Source organism: Ictalurus punctatus, chromosome 4, assembly GCF_001660625.3.
Source record: "Ictalurus punctatus breed USDA103 chromosome 4, Coco_2.0, whole genome shotgun sequence".
NCBI lineage: Eukaryota > Metazoa > Chordata > Actinopteri > Siluriformes > Ictaluridae > Ictalurus > Ictalurus punctatus.
The window spans coordinates 29,652,034-29,668,574 of NC_071284.1; positions in this window are offsets into that span (position 1 = coordinate 29,652,034).

Below are 16,541 nucleotides of genomic sequence, written 5' to 3' on the forward strand. Positions count from 1 at the left end.
GCAAGTCCTGCAGTTCTGTAGATGTTCATCTGAGTCCAAGTTTTCTCCATTTGGAGATAATGGCTCTCACTGTAGTTCTCTGGAGTCCCATAGTCTTATAGACGGCTTTGTAACACTTTCCAGACTCGTATTTCAAAAACATTTTTTTCACTGATATCAATGTAATGTGCTGGTTGTCATGACCTTTTAGCCTACTTCACAATGCTGAAGCAGTTCTATTTCACTGATGTTTAGATTCAACAGGCAGGCAGAAATCAAGCCTGGGTGTATATAGTCTAATTGAATTATGAATTTGTTTAACTGGTTGACTGAGTAACTAAGAGGGCAATAATTTTTTTCACACAAGGCCACATGGCCATTACACAAGGCCAGATGGTTTTGGATAACATTTTTCTCCAATAAATGAAACCATTTAAACTATATGTTGTTTTTACTCAGGTTGTACTTGTCTTGATATACAATGATAAAAAAAAGAAAAAATCAGGAAGGGGACAAATTCTTTTTCACAGCACTGTATAAACAGTTGTCCCATCACCAGTTTCCCTTTTTTTTCTTTATGTTAATAATCCAAAAAATGCAGTATGTCAGGTTACTAAGAGACCGCAACGTCTCTCCTTTACCTTTGACTGACACCTTCCATGAATGCTAAATAAATGTCTCCTCACACAAAACGTCACTATATCAATGGTTAGATTTTATTATGCAAAATTCACTTTTAAATGTTCTTTGAATATAACTGTGTCAGCAAAATGTGTACACAACCACCCTACAATGTTAAAAATTCACCCACTCCTTTTTTATATTCCCCTTAAATCAGTGACTCAAAATGAGCCGTTTTCATTTTTGCCGTAATGCGATGTCACGTTGGAACAAGCCCCGCCCATGAACTCTGCCCTATTAGCATACCTCCTCCCCTGAGTGAGCTGCATACAGTCTGCCATGTTTCCCGCGTTAGAGCAGCTACAGTGATAAGAAGAATGTCTCAGCTTAGTAAGCTTTGTAAGAGTTCTGTTGTTGGCTGTAAGAATGAACATAAACGTCTTCATGTACTCCTGGACCACTGAAGACGCAGTGGAGTAGTTTTATTTTTGAAGAAAATGTGCTCCAAAAATACCTTAAATCATTTTACACCAGACTGCTTTGTGATTGAGGGTCAATACAAAGCAGGATTTGCTAAAAACTAGATTCTCAAGCATGGATCAGTACCAACTGTTTATGATCCAGCTTCATATCCGGAAGACGTAAGCATCACACTTTATATTTTGTGAATGTTTGCAAATCGACTTTCCGAATGAGCTTGTTAGCAGATTCCATGGCTAATGCAGCTAAAGTTACCATTGCCACTGATTGTATTCACAGAGACCAGAGCTACAGTATGTCATTGTTTTTATTTTTAACCCGAAAACACCTTTATCATGCCCAATACACTAAGGTGATTGTCTTTTTGAAAACTGTGTGTGTTTTGTGCGACTCATTTTACACCAGGCTGCTTTGTGAATGAGCTTGTTAGCAGATTCAAAGGTTAATGTAGTATCCAAAGCACGAGCTGTTCTCTTCCGGAAAGGGGGCGGGGAGCAGCAGCGTGTTTTTGATTCCACCCAAAAAGGAACATTTTCAGCATGGTATAATAAATGATCAGTGGAGTATTTTGAGCTGAAACTTCACAGACACATTCTGGGGACACCTGAGACATATACTACATCTTGTAAAAAGCTTAAAATAGACCTCCTTTAAATTTGTTTATATGGACTGCCAACTCTACAAGTGTAAGCAAGTTGTTACTATAGAAACTATAATGTATATGAATGCAATAAAAAAAAACCTTCCAACCAATCAGAATCAAGCATTTAACAGCACTGTGGTATAAAAAAGCTATATTGACAATGGAAGGTCATGTATGCCAAGTCTCAGCTGAGTATAAAAAGTGATTTATGGCTGCATTCACAAAATGGTTTCCTTCTTGAATGACCCAATGTTTAGACGAGCCATGCTTAGTTATGAGATATAGCAAATGTATCTGTTCCATATTACATCCTGTTTTTCTTCTTTCCCCTGACTGTTATTATAGCTCAAACATAATCCAATAATGTGTGTTTGTATAAGCTAGCCTGACAAACAATGGGAATGCATAAATGTACATTTTCCAGATCTTCAATGCTTGATCATTTTTAGGTCTCGAGAAGTGTCAGTCTAGCTTGAATAAAGTTCATTCAAAAATAAATAAATAAATAAATAAATAAATTCAGAGCATACTAAAATTATTGGAAGCGCACCCCATGTTTTCAGCCTGTCATTTAGCGCTAGAAGATGATTACAAGTCTGATTTGAAACAGAATAAGGTCTGCATGACTGCATTTTATTTATTTTTATATGTGGTAATTTAAAAGAAGTGACACAAACACTGAGGTGGGGTTAATGCATCCAATTTTAAAAAGGGCCTGACTGCTGTGAAAACCTGAAACAATGGAAATAAAGAGTTACTTCCAATAATATTTCCAATTGACCTTTAAACTGCACAAGACAGAGATCTGATCTGCTGCCTACCTGCAACACTGAACTCCTTTCCATTCTAACAAGTAACAAATGTGACCTGTATTAGTACTTCACAGTGAACTTTTACAGTCACAATCTTTTCAAAGCCCTTGTTAATATTCTGTTTTCCCCACAAAAGGTCATTTTAGCTGATGCCACCTTGACACATGCCCACAGTTTGCTATTTATAGAAAAAAAAAACTGACACGTCTAATTTGAACACTGTCAAAAACTTTAAAAACAAAGATTTAAAGGGAAAATATGGAGTACCTACAGGTTCCTTTCCATAATGACTCATGAAGTTATAACTGGTGTCTTGTAGCTTGTAAGGATTTGTTTCCATCTTGGTAACCGAAGACAAGTTTTTCTTCTCCAGACAACTGTTATCTGTTTCTCTCATTTATCGGCGCTGATAAACAATCAAGATAAATGCACTTTTATCTTCTTCATCTTCTTTTTCCACTTCCTTTGCATGATATTTATTCAGATATTAAAGCTGAGACTAAAGCAATGGGTTATTCCCTAAATTCATACGTTTTAGCATTTATATGTTAGCGTGGTGTTATTCGGCAACGTTAAAAAAATAAAATAAATAAATAACGATTTTAAGAGGCAATTATGAAACATGCAATATGTCACAGCACTTCTAAATGTAAAACCACTTCTAAATTACCAAGGCTTGGTTGCAACCAAAACACATCATGGTTTGCGGGTTAAATAAATAACTAACAGTAAACAGTAGCACAATTTTGCACGAACAGTCCTTCTGGTTGTCTAATGAGTTATTCAGTACATATCCCGATTCATAAATCTCCTAACATTTTTACCACGGGACATTTATTTCATTTGAATCCTTTGTTTGAATATTAACTTGTCTCCTGTGAAGACTGTGTTACTAAATACAGTCCCAGTCATTAAAATAAATGACTCAGCCTACTCATATACCACTGCAGGTGGTTTTCGAAATCTTCAAAAATCTTCACTACTAATGTGACCTCAACTTTACACAGCTTATTCTGGACACAAATATTTTCTTTTCTGCCTGCTTTAGTAATGTTTCCACTTAAAGTCTTGTACTGCCCACTGGAGAGGGTTAGCTGGAGGTCATATTAGGCAGCTGGAATGTGTGCCGGAGGCATTTTAGAGGTTTCTTGAAATTAAAAAGGGCATCCAGACGTGAAGACAAAGAATGGTAACATATTTATTTGGGTAGTCCAATGCAGACACTATACCAACCATCTGTAGACATTAGCTACTAGTCTATAGATGATCTACTAATTAACAAGAGATATAAAGAGAACTAAAAAAACCCTACAAGTTGTTAGTCTTTAGATTGTGTATAGATTATCTAATAAAACCTGACAACGACAAGCTGGATCCTATGCCAAGGGACTCAGGGCACAAGGCAGGGGACACCCTGGACAGGATGCCAACCCATCACTGGGCACAATCACACACTCATTCGCACACTGTGGACAATTTAGAAATGCTAGTCAGCCTACAATGCATATCTTTGGACTGAGGAGGAAACCGGAGTACCTGGAGGAAACCCCGAAGCATGGGGAGAACATCCTAACTGTGCACACAGGGCGGATGCAGGAATCAAGCCCCCAACCCCAGAGATGTAAGGCAAACGTGCTAACCACTAAGCCACTGTGCCCCCAGGAACTTTCATTAGTGATTAATTTTACTTTACTTACGTGCTGAGTTCATTTAAGTAAACTATGACCGGCGAGTTTATGAACCTTCAAAAAAGTTGTGTCGAGGTAAGTGAAATGCTAACTAGTAAGCAGTGCTTACACTTCAGCATTGAGTTCCCTTCGAAAATCACATGACACCACGGCCATCTGTAATTGCTTGACTTTATCTCCCGCCTGGTGAAGAAAATCCTTCATGAACCAAAGCTTTACCAAGTAAAGGACAAAAGATCTACAAAGATCTACACAGTTAATATTACAGCAAAATCCCAATCAAATCAAGATGCAAACAAAATAGTAAATCGATATGTGGCAAAAATGCTATCTTAGCAAGGGAATATTGGTGCATTTATCTTAAATGTCTTATTATGAGATTATTATAAACTTAACATGAGGCTGTTTTTAGATGTCTTCACTCAGTTCAAGCTCACTCAAGTTGCTTATTCTATTGGGACATAATTTAGATTCTTTCTATAAACAAATGCTTAAAATTAGAAAACATATAGTATATGACAATAGAACAAGACTATTTCAATCTAAAAATGAGTCGAATATGTCAATATATGTTTACTAATTATAGTAAATTTAGATAAGATAATGATATATTATAAAGATCTATCTTATAATAATAAATACTAGCTAAAATTGACTATATTCAAGATATATATATATATATATATATATATATATATATATATATATATATATATATATATATATATATATATATATATATATTTATATATCTTGAATATATAAGGGTCATCCCAGGCAACCCATCAGAATGGAAGAGTCATAGGTGAGTCGGCTTTGAGGGAGTGATCATTTATGAGAAGTGTTTCACGCTGTACGGCTCGAGAAAATAAATGACGAAATCCTTCATGTTTTTTTCAGTTGCTGAATGATAACAAGACAGATGTTTAGTTTGCACCAATTTCAAATTCTTTATTGGTTATTTTCTCTAAGTAAAGACATTTTACCTGAATAGACCCCACATAGTATGTTGAGTCACATCTTCTTAGAACAGGGTCTTGGCACACAAGCTCACATCTACGCAGTGGAAAAAACTTTTAAAGCCTTCCACACATTGTTTGCATGACTAAAGAGCACGAGTGCATTATTCAGCCGGTATGGCGTGAGAAAGAGTGAGGTCACGAGCTGAGGGGTCTGAGGAGCACACACTTGCGTACACAAACACATATGATATGTATACACCCTCCCTCTAACCCACCACACGTAGACACATGCACACACACACACACACACACAAACATGGTACATGTGATGCCAAACCCATGCTCACTGAGCCGTCATTGTCCATGAACACCACTGTGTGTGTGTATTATAGCGCTCTCACATGGTTCTACTGTGGAAAGACGGAGTAGAAGTGAATCTGGGATTGATTCCCAAACATTCCCATCCCAGGAAGAGTAAACAGTGGCTTGATAGTGACTCATAGATGATACTAGCCAGAGAGCAGGAGCAGAATGCCAGCTGGGCGCCACCCCACTGAGTCAATGAAATTTTAATAGATGATTAAGAGGAAAAAGTGATACACTGCATTATAGTATGTCTAAATACATACGTAAACACAGTGAAAAAGGTGTGCAGAAACAATTTAGTGTGTGTGTGTGTGTGTGTGTGTGTGTGTGTGTGTGTGTGTACACGTCACAGAATTTCCCATCAAATGATCCAGTTACATTTGGAAATTGCCTTCATCCTAACAAACTGTCCCTACAGGACTCTAGTTTGTCCCCACTCATCCTTGTCCCCTTGATGATAGGAATAGCCGACAGTTGTGACCTTGTGACAGACATTTGGCTGGTCCCAATGATTAGAACAGCTAACACATCCATCCATCCATTTTCTGTACTGCTTATCCTACACAGGGTCACGGAAAAGTCTTTAGCCTGTCCAGGGGAACTCGAGGCACAAAGCAAGGGGACACCCTGGGCAAGGTGTCAAGCCATCGCAGGGCACAATCACACACACCCATTCACACGGACAATTTAGAAATGACAATTAGCCCACAATGCATGTCTTTGGACAGGGGGAGGAAACTGGATTACCCGGAGCCCCAAAGCATGAGAAGAACATGAAAGCTCCACACATACAGGGAAGAGGCAGGAATCAAACCCCCAACCCCGGAGGCAAACGTGCAAACCACTGAGCCACCATGCCTACCATATTTATTTATGCCCCCATGTTAATTCATTTTAAAAACCTTTCTGAGGACCGAAAAGGACCAAATGTCCTCACAATGTTAGGATAGAGACGCATATTCTCACAATTACCTGGTCCTCACAAAATACACTGTGTGATAGCTTTTGTTTGAAAACCTAAAAGAGCCAAAAGATTTACTTTTGGTTACTGAGGTTAATGTTCAGGTTAATGCAGATTTAATGGGCAGACGAGATTTGTGAGGGTTAAGCGAAGATGAAACCACCTCGTGTACTTTCTGTGGTTTAGTTTTGTCTGTTGCATATTAATACTAAAAATCTCAAGCTTTGTTGCATAACATGTTCACTCAGCTGTCATGGCCATGATGTGATGAGCACAGCCTCAGCACAATGTCAGGTTTTTCATGGAAGCCATGAACAACATGACATCATCTCTGCATGAAGTCTGATGAGGCCTTTATGGTTAAGTTTAGATTAGATAAGATGCACAGAGTACAAAGCCAATGAAATGAAGTTAGCATCTAACAAGAACTGCAATTAGTAATGCAGCATTGAGTGGTATAGTGCAAGTGAGAGACAAATGAGGTAAGACGGCATTAAGGTGTGGTGTGGGCATGCCATTAATTAGCTGCAGTTGACTGGAAGGTCCTCACAAAGTGTAAAACCAGTGTGTGTGTGTGTGTGTGTGTGTGTGTGTGTGTGTGTGTGTGTGTGTTTGTGCCAGCGGGTAGGTATGAATTGGTGATTGGGAAATACACTTTAGCAGGCAAGCTCTCTACTGATAGTCTGTCTTTCTGATTTCTAAAGTGTGTGCGCATTTATTTAGCATTCAGTGAGGACCAAAACGGATCACGTCTTCACAATGTTCAGATAGTGTTATGTGCCCTCAAAAATCACCCGGCCCTCACAAAAATGCAGCGTTTCTTTACAAAATCTAAAAGAGCCGAACATTTCCTTCTTATTACTGAGATTAAGGTTAGGTTTATGTGTAGCATCATTTAGTTACAATAATAAATACGTCAATGGAAGGTCCTCAAAAAGATAGAAAAAAACAACGTGAATGTGTGATAAGTCTGCGCTTGTGTGTATTTTCCTTTGTTATCTCTCACTTATAAATGGTCCAAAATACATCACCCAGTAGTCACACGAGAGCTCCTTTTTCCAAAGAAAGATCTCATGGGAATTTTTGCCTGGAAAGCTTGTAACAGTGCCAGCGAGGGAGAGTAAAGCTAGCAGAACAGTCAGACAACCGTTGAACTTTTATCAATAAAGAAATAAAGATTAACACTATCACTAAAACAATTCTGCCTCCAACACCCTGGATGTGTAAAAGTCAGTGTTCTTGGTAGTCCTCTCAGAAGTCCTACCATTTATATGCTGATGTATTTGGCCAAGTCAAATCCAATAAAACCATTTTTTTTTTTTTTATCTCCTGAACTCACATTCTCAAATCCAAGTCATGTGTAACATGCATCCTCTTCTTCTATTGTGTCATCAATGTACCTTTATATGAGATGGGATCAAGTGGCAGACAATGTGAGGGTCTTCGTTGCAGGATCATCTGGCTGGGATCCACTCAGGATCACATCCTGGGCTGTTCCCACACTGCGAGAGTCAGAGAAGCTCTGAGTCCAGATAGGGATGGGGGATGGGGGTGGGAAAGGCAGGGCTCCGATGTTCTCACATTCTGCTGGGCTAGCTGTACGCAGACCAGATGTGTTTCTAAAGGAGATGAACACCACCACAGTTCAACTCAGACTGCTAAAGTACGGGCAAGAGTCAAGTCCAAGCACTGGCAATGATAAGCTCATTGCAGTGAATGCTAGGTTTAAAGTTAGCATGGTTGTATTCTAGGGGTATAACGCAATGACACTGTCTGCATCTGTATCTGTTTGGTGTTCTGAATATCCATTCATTTTCCATACTAATTATCCTACACAGGGTTGCGGAAAAGCCTGGAGCCTATCCCAGGGAACTCGGGCCACAAGTCAAGGGACACCCTTGATGGGGTGCAAACCCATTGTAGGGCACAGTCGCACACCTATTCACAATTTGGAAACTCCACTCAACGCATGTCTTTGGACAGGTTGGAAACCCTCAAAGCACAGGGAGAACATGCGCACACAGAGCAGAGGCGGAATTTGAACCCCAACCCCGGAGGTGAGAGGCAAATGTGCTAACCACCGTGGCCCACTGTTTGAATTTCCAAATAGATTTCGATTTAAACCTTAACAGGGCATGGCCTACACTGGAAAATACCAAAAGTTAGAAAAAACTATATGTTCCTTAAACTTACCTTCATCCGTCAGAGATGTGCTTGGGGGCATGTTTTTTTTTGTTCATGCCTGAAATAGTAAGCTAATTTAAAGCACCACCCTGACCAGCCAGTTAATACGGACCACCACGCAACCATGTTAATTTATTGAATGTTTTCCAATAATATTTATTGAACTTATTCATCTGTTTCATTCTATGGGATCACAGTCATAATGGGTCTCAACCAGAAACCCTGGGAACTCTTCCAGCATGCTTCCTAATAAACCAGTCACCTCTTATTTCTATCTGTTTAGAACATAATATATCTTCATTCATACTGTATTCATGTTTGGTTACATTCCCATTATAGTGAACTTGAGCTAGCATTGGTTAGAAGTGCCCTCTAGCTAGGAAACACCAAAGACAAGCACAAAAAAAACAAACAAAAAAACTTTTACACTTTATAAAAAATTTATAAAATGATCTCAGGAAAGCTCATAGACATAAATCATGAGTTTTATTATTTAAAGTTTCATGACTTAAAGTATATAGTCTAATCAACGCTTTAAGCTACGAAACGTCGATTTAAAATAGATTCAAAAAAAAAAAAAAAACATTATGTGAATCTGCAGACTTGCAAACCACATTTCAGAGTGCTGCGTTCAAGCACCTATCCTTCCTCTGCAAATCGAATGAATGCAAAAAGAGTGGGCGGTAGTGCTCAAGATAAGGAGAGAGAGAGATAGAGAGAGAGGGAGAGAAAGAGAGAGAGGCTTCTAGGTCAATGACCTTGCAGACATTAACAGTTTAGCTCAAGGCCATACGCTGATGCCTTTTGTGCGCTGGCCTCCTTGGACTGACTCAAGGAAGACGGCCTGTTGACGTGTGTTTGCTTCAGCACCTTCCCCATTTAGCAGTGATAGCACTTTCACAATCTCCACATGCAAAGTGGAACATTGACAGGAAACCACCTTTATCAGGAAAACAGAGATGAAGCAGAGAAGACAACGTTTTAATGTCACACACACACCCCCCGACTGGATGGAAATGACAACATACTTGCAACACGAACACAATTTCAGAACGGACTGATCGGAGTTATTTTCATTATATGAATTATTTTTCTGCATAGGCTTTAAAAATATTCAGAGAGATAAACAAAAACAACCCCAAACAAACAATAGAAACCATCACTGAAATGATAACTGTTTCCTCTACAAATACCATTACAAACCATCAGCTAACCATTAAAACCATTACTGGTCCTTAATAATATCCACTAGACATAACATGCCACCAAATACAAGGCAACAAAGTACCAGTAGAGGCCCACAGGGACAATTCGAGTTTCCATTAAAATCAATACATTACCCATTATAACCATTACAAATTCTATGAGGGTTTCTATCTTTATTTATTTATTTATTTTTTTCCAGCAGAGCTGTAATTAAACCTAAGAACTTACTGTGAGAACAGACACAATTCAATGACAGAATCAGCAAAAGAACAATATTCCTGTTGTTCTATGGTACGTTGCCTTGCATAAGTATTTGCCCTCCGTGACTTTTCCCACACTGTGTAGTCTTATATGCTGGAAATGAAATGGACTGAACTGGTATTATATTTCATGAATCTACATGAACTACCCCATAATATTGAAGTAAGGAGAAAAATCAGTATAGGTTGTAAAGTTTTTACGTAGTATTCATCCCTGTTCGTGTGAAACCCTTAAATTAGTTCTGGTGCAACTGGCTGCTATCAGATGTCACATAATTAGTTGAATGGAGGTCACCTGTCTGCAGTTAAAGTGTCACAAGATCGCAGAAGAACTCAGAGTTTGTTCAAGATAATGTTTAAACAAACATCAGAAATAAGGAGTTATCAAAAGAAGTCCAGGATTTCCAAAATTTCTGGAAAAGTGTGAAAGAGGGTTTGGTTATAATATATACGGTACTGTATGAATGTTTTAGGCACCATATTTTTAAATTTTTATTTTTAATCAGATTTTTAATTTGATGACTTCGAGTCAGAACAAAAACATTTTAGATTCCCAAACATTAGTTTTCCAGCACAAAATTAAAATGTTACAGAAAAATGTTTGTATGTCAGTAAAGAAAGCAGCAGATTAAGCGGTAAGAGACACGTTTCAGACAAAAAACACAATGAAGGCTGCTGGGTTTTGCTGCAGGAATAAGAAGCGAGTGCGACAGTCAAAGTCTCCAGAAGAACCGTGTCTGGTTCTGTAAGATGCTCAATAACACTTACAGCTCATTTCCTTATAAAACAGCACACATTCTAGCTGAGACTACTATTTTTATTGTTTATTTTTTTGTCGCACCAAATATTGGCTTTGTTTCATTTACTGCTGTTTACTGCTCTTTATGGTATTTTTTTATTTTAATGTAGAAACATTTAATTTAATTATTTTTGAAGGCATCTTTGCTCTACAGCATTTCTTTGCATGTGCCTTAAACTTTTGTACAGTACTGTGTATATAATATATATGTATATAGTGACCTAGTAATAAGAGCATACATCAGATAAACCTACTATTTATGGATGCCTCGATCAATATTATTTGTTTATTTTGTGTGTGTGTATGGGGGGGTGGGGGGGTTACTGTTGAGTTTAACATCACAGCTAAACTCAAACCACAGTATGGGGCTTATGCACACCCACATTCATTTCTCAAATAACACTTAATGTCTGTGCATGAAGTGCTATAAACAGCTGATAAAGTGGGACTAAATTGATATTCAATAAGTGCAATAAGAAACAAGTCAGCTACTTACACTGATGGCAAAATAGCTTCTGCTTTGTTATGGAAGCAAAACAGTGTATTACCTGAATATTGCAAGAATCACAGCATAAAAGACTTTGCTGTAAGTAGCATGGAATAAATGCTTCAGACATTACAGTGCCAGTTGTGGTTGAACCGTCACATCCAACACATCCAACAGCAATGCAACAGTCTGTGGTGCCAACATCTGGCACACATCAGGCATTATGAGCATACAGGTGCAGAATGAAAGCGGTTTAATCGTAGAGGCATTCTAATTAAACTAGAGCTTATACAAAGTAAAAATCGTTGGTTCATTATTCAGAACTTCTTATGTCCAAATAAAAGAGGTCTAAATATATTTCTATTATACAGTAGTGAAGGCGAAATATTAGGTGCAAAGGCAGTTCCCATTCCCCAAGCCTCCTGCCCTATGATATATTTGATTTATTAAATTCCAGTCATCCATATAGATATTTATCCCACAAGGCTGTTGAATGCTCAATTCTGATTGGTCAGAAGGTGTTGATGTTGTTACAGCAGCTCAAAAACATGTGGGGCTGTTGATATCGTGAAGGTTCCTCTAGGTAGCTTATTCAGGTAATGCTTATTTAGCATTGGTGGAAGGAGTCTCTAGTGTTCGAACATTATAGCAGTCAGAGATTAAGCTGTTTTAAGCTTTTCGACACAAGAAAGTGTTCAGGATGGTGGAGTTTGTGCTTTGTGTTAAGCAAGAGAGAAAAGTAGGAACAAATTTTTTGTAGCTGCTGTATCGTAGTGATATAGTGATCGTAAGTGATATCAGGAGCTACATATTTTGTGGGCTTTCCACAGCATTAAATGTAACTATAAATGGATAAAAAGTACGACGTCTTTCTTTCATCAATGCAAAAATTACTGAGACATACTCTAAGACAACCAAACCACTTCGGGACATACTGTTATAACTTTTTGAGTGGCATCACATCAACCAATCATTTTTAAATGTTTTATTCCTGTAAATACCCACTGTGCAATCTAAGAAAAAAGGGATTGTGAAAGACTTTTTTGGAAAGTTAAGGATTCTTAGCTTTGTAAAGATATGCTGCTGAACCCTTAAAGGTTCTTCATGTATCTTTTTTAATTTTTAATTTTTTTTTTGCTAAGAGTTTGGTAGACTCAATATTCATACATATGGATAGTGAGAGACTGATAGAGATACCGAAAGAGAGAGGAGGAAGAAAAAAGATACACAGAGTAAGAGACACAGAGATATGGAAAAAAAAGTGAATGGGAGGAAGAGAGAGTTTCTAAAAGTGGCCTTTCTCCTCAGGAAGGCATTAATATAAAGCATCTGTGCACAGCTGTAGTGGACTGGTTCTCTGTATTTTTAGCCATGGTTGGGTTTCTCATTTACCTGCAGACACATAAAAAAAAAAAAAAAAAAAGATGATTTATTGATCTCAGCATTTGGCTGCTTTCTCTAAAGCTGAATTAATCAGGTGTGATACACATGGGGCCTACAAAGAGAGAGAGAGAGAGAGAGAGAGAGAGAGAGAGAGAGAGAGAGAGAGAGAGAGAGAGAGAGAGAGAGAGAGAGAGAGAGAGTAGATGGGAGTAGTAGCACAAGTCAAATTGGAAACATATTGTCTCAGCATGTCCCGTTTGATTGATTGGAGCTTATCTAAGAGTGGAAGAGGAGAACACCCCCTACATCTGGGCTGGGCTCATAGAGTCGAGGGGTTTGGCAAGATCTGCATCCTCACTAAAGATGAACGTCAGTGCTCAGTATTCCTCCTCCACCTCCTCCTCACCTACTTCCCTTGCACCTTCCACCCACTCCTCTCTCCATCTCTTAAAACTTTCATGTGTTGCTGGTGTGCTTTAGCCACGGTTTGTCAAAGAGGCCCTATTTTTACTCTCAGGTGCAATTGGCTCTAAATGAAGCTCCTGTAGCTGCAAAGCTTTTGTACTAGAAGCATTCTGTAAAATGAAGACTGGACCTATTAAGAGAGTTAAGTAACTGACACAGACAGTAGAAAACATGCCAAGAATAAAATAAAATAAAATTAAATAAAGTAAAATTAGAAAGTGCCTAGCTAATGTGCAAAACCAGTAAGATTACCAAACCTCCTGGACTGACTTTTTGGTCAGGGTGAAATAATAATAAAAAAAAAAAAGTAAAAAAATCAAACAAATTGAAAAGTTCAACACATGGGTTTATTCTAGTGACATGAAACACTACGTCGTAAATTGTTTAGCACTTTAACTCAAGCGTTGTGTGTGTGCACATCATGTGAGCTATTGGTACAGGGAAGGAGATGTTTATTTATCATATATGGAAGGAGTCTCCAGTGTCAGTGCTTTGTAAGGGTCACTAAAGTCTTCAGGATGAAGGCTTAGTGGTTTCTTGTTAACATGATAAGCTGCATTTTATTTGTCTTCTTATATAACAGAAAGTGATGGAAGGACTGTTTACAGTTGCTGTAATCCATCCATCCATCCATCCATCCATCCATCCATCCATGCATCCATGCATCCATCCATTTTCTGTACTGCTTACCGTACACAGGGTCATGAGGGAGCCTGGAGCCTATCCCAGGGAACTCAAGGGACAAGCTGGGGGACATCCTGGACAGGGTGCCAACCCATCACAGGGCATAATCGCAGACCCATTCACACACAATGGGCAATTTAGAGATGGCAGTCAGCCTATAGTGCATGTCTTTGGACTGGGGGAGGAAACCAGAGTACCTGGATGAAACCCCTGAAGCACGGGGAGAACATGCAAACTCTGCACTCACATGGTGGAGGAGGGAATTGACCCCCCAACCCCAGAAGTGCGAGGCAAACATGCCTACTACTAAGCCACCATGCACACCAGCTGCTGTAATGTAAGTGATAACTGGAACTCAAACTAGTTACACAATATTAAATGTAACTATAAACGAATAAAAAGTATGAGGTCAGCACTGTTGTAGTGTACAGTATGTGTTCATCTGAGCTCTTATTTTTTTGGAAATGGATAGAAAACCTCCAGGGTATCAAGTGTCACTTTTACAAGTCACCAAAGTACATCTTTGGACCATATCTAGAGTTTAAATTTCAAAATATTTCCAAGGAAACAGTTTTGCACCTGCTAACATGCTGAAGACTAGCCAAGGTAATGGCTGATAGCAACAGTTGCTAAGAACTGACTGGAGAGACAAAAAACAAACAAACAAACAAAAAAAAAACATGAGACTTTGCTGAGTGGTCATTTTTATAGTTATAATATTTAAATATATATATATATATATATATATATATATATATATATATATATATATATATATATATATGTTTTAACTTAATAGGACCTCCACTGCTACGTACTGAATCAAACATGGGGTTTGAAACATGACAAAGTGTTTTGCTGACTATAGTGGAAAAAATGACTAGAGCAAAACCCTTGATAAGGAAGAGGTGTACCATCACCTCTACCACAAGTTATATTGCTGCAAATTAGGTGTGTGAATCAGATATCTGAAGTGATTTTGACATCAAAATGAGTATGATCATTATTTTATGTTTAAGGAATCAGGGTTAAACATGGCACAGTGACTTATTTTAGCTCAGCAGGAAGTATGGTGGATGCCCTTCATATAGCCTGCACTTCCTCTCCACTTTGAAGTGCACAGAGCATATGCACGAGGGGCAAGGTGCCACCCGAGGATCGGACGGATTTCCTCTTTCCTCAAGGACTTATCTCAATCTCCTTTTATTTTTTATGGGAGAAAGAAAAAGCAACGCGAGAGAATTATGGAGAACTTGAAAGGCGAATTAGACAAAGCATCTGCCTGGCAGTGGCCAAACTCTGAGCCAAAACGTCTGGACAGGATCTGCTGTTGGTGCTTCCATAAATATCAACTTATCCGTGTAGTATATAAAAAGCAGGAGGATATAAAATTAATCCGGTGCCTTAAACTCCTGTAAATCTGGCTGCCTCGAGTGAGCAGCCATGCATAACATGCAAGACTATACAATTTATTACAAAAACAGCATATCTGTCCACATTAGTCATTTCTAATGCAATATTCCTGAGCTGCTGTAAAGCAATACAAAACTAGCCAGAAAGATGCATATATTTGCAAGCTCGAGCAGTTTTGTGGTAAACATTAACATGCAGGTGTGAATTATATTTTACCTCTTTTTAAAATCATCACCCATGCAAATACACTGGTTGCCACAGAGACTACCAAACATGACACCCCAAAATAACTGTCAGCTAAATGTTTTGAAAATAAGTGAGAAACCAGTATCAGTTTCGTGCAGTGTGTACATTGGGTACATAGAGTAAGACTGTGTCACACACAAACACAAACACACACACACACACTCACTTTTTACAATCCTTCTGAGGACCTTTAACTGACATAAATATTAATGCAGGTCATTAATGCTACATTTAAATCTACCCCAAACTTTAATCCCAATATCCTAAAGGACACCGTGTGACTCTTTGAGTCTTTTAAAACAAAAGTTTCAGATATTGATAGCTTTGTGTGGGCATGGGGTCCCCACCAAGATATAAAAACAGACACACACACACACCTAGACCCTTTTTCTGCATGCTGTGTAGGCGACAGGGAGGGTGGTGGCATTTAGGTGAGATGAAAGCCACAAACACACACACACACACACACACACACACACACACACACACACACACACACACACACACACACATAAGCATACAGTGTCAAAGTGTAGAATTGCTACTCCAAGTGCCAGAGAACCACAAAACAAACCTATGAAAGTAAGGATGGGGGAATAAACTAAACTAAAACATATTTTGCTTCTAGTAATGTTTTGAAAACTTCAATATTAATTCATTTCAATTTCTTAAAATATTAATTTTAAGCAAAAACAAACAAGCAAAAAATAAACAAACAAAAACAAACATTGTTGTACTTTAAGACCATTTTAAAAGTTTCCTAGCTTCAGAAATGTATACTGGCCTAACTACACATTATTTATCATTATTTATCTTTGTAAGCACAACGCATTATCTAGCATTAAAATGCAGAAAGCATGTCTTTAGTCTGCAGAACAATGATCTACTTTTCAGATGTCATA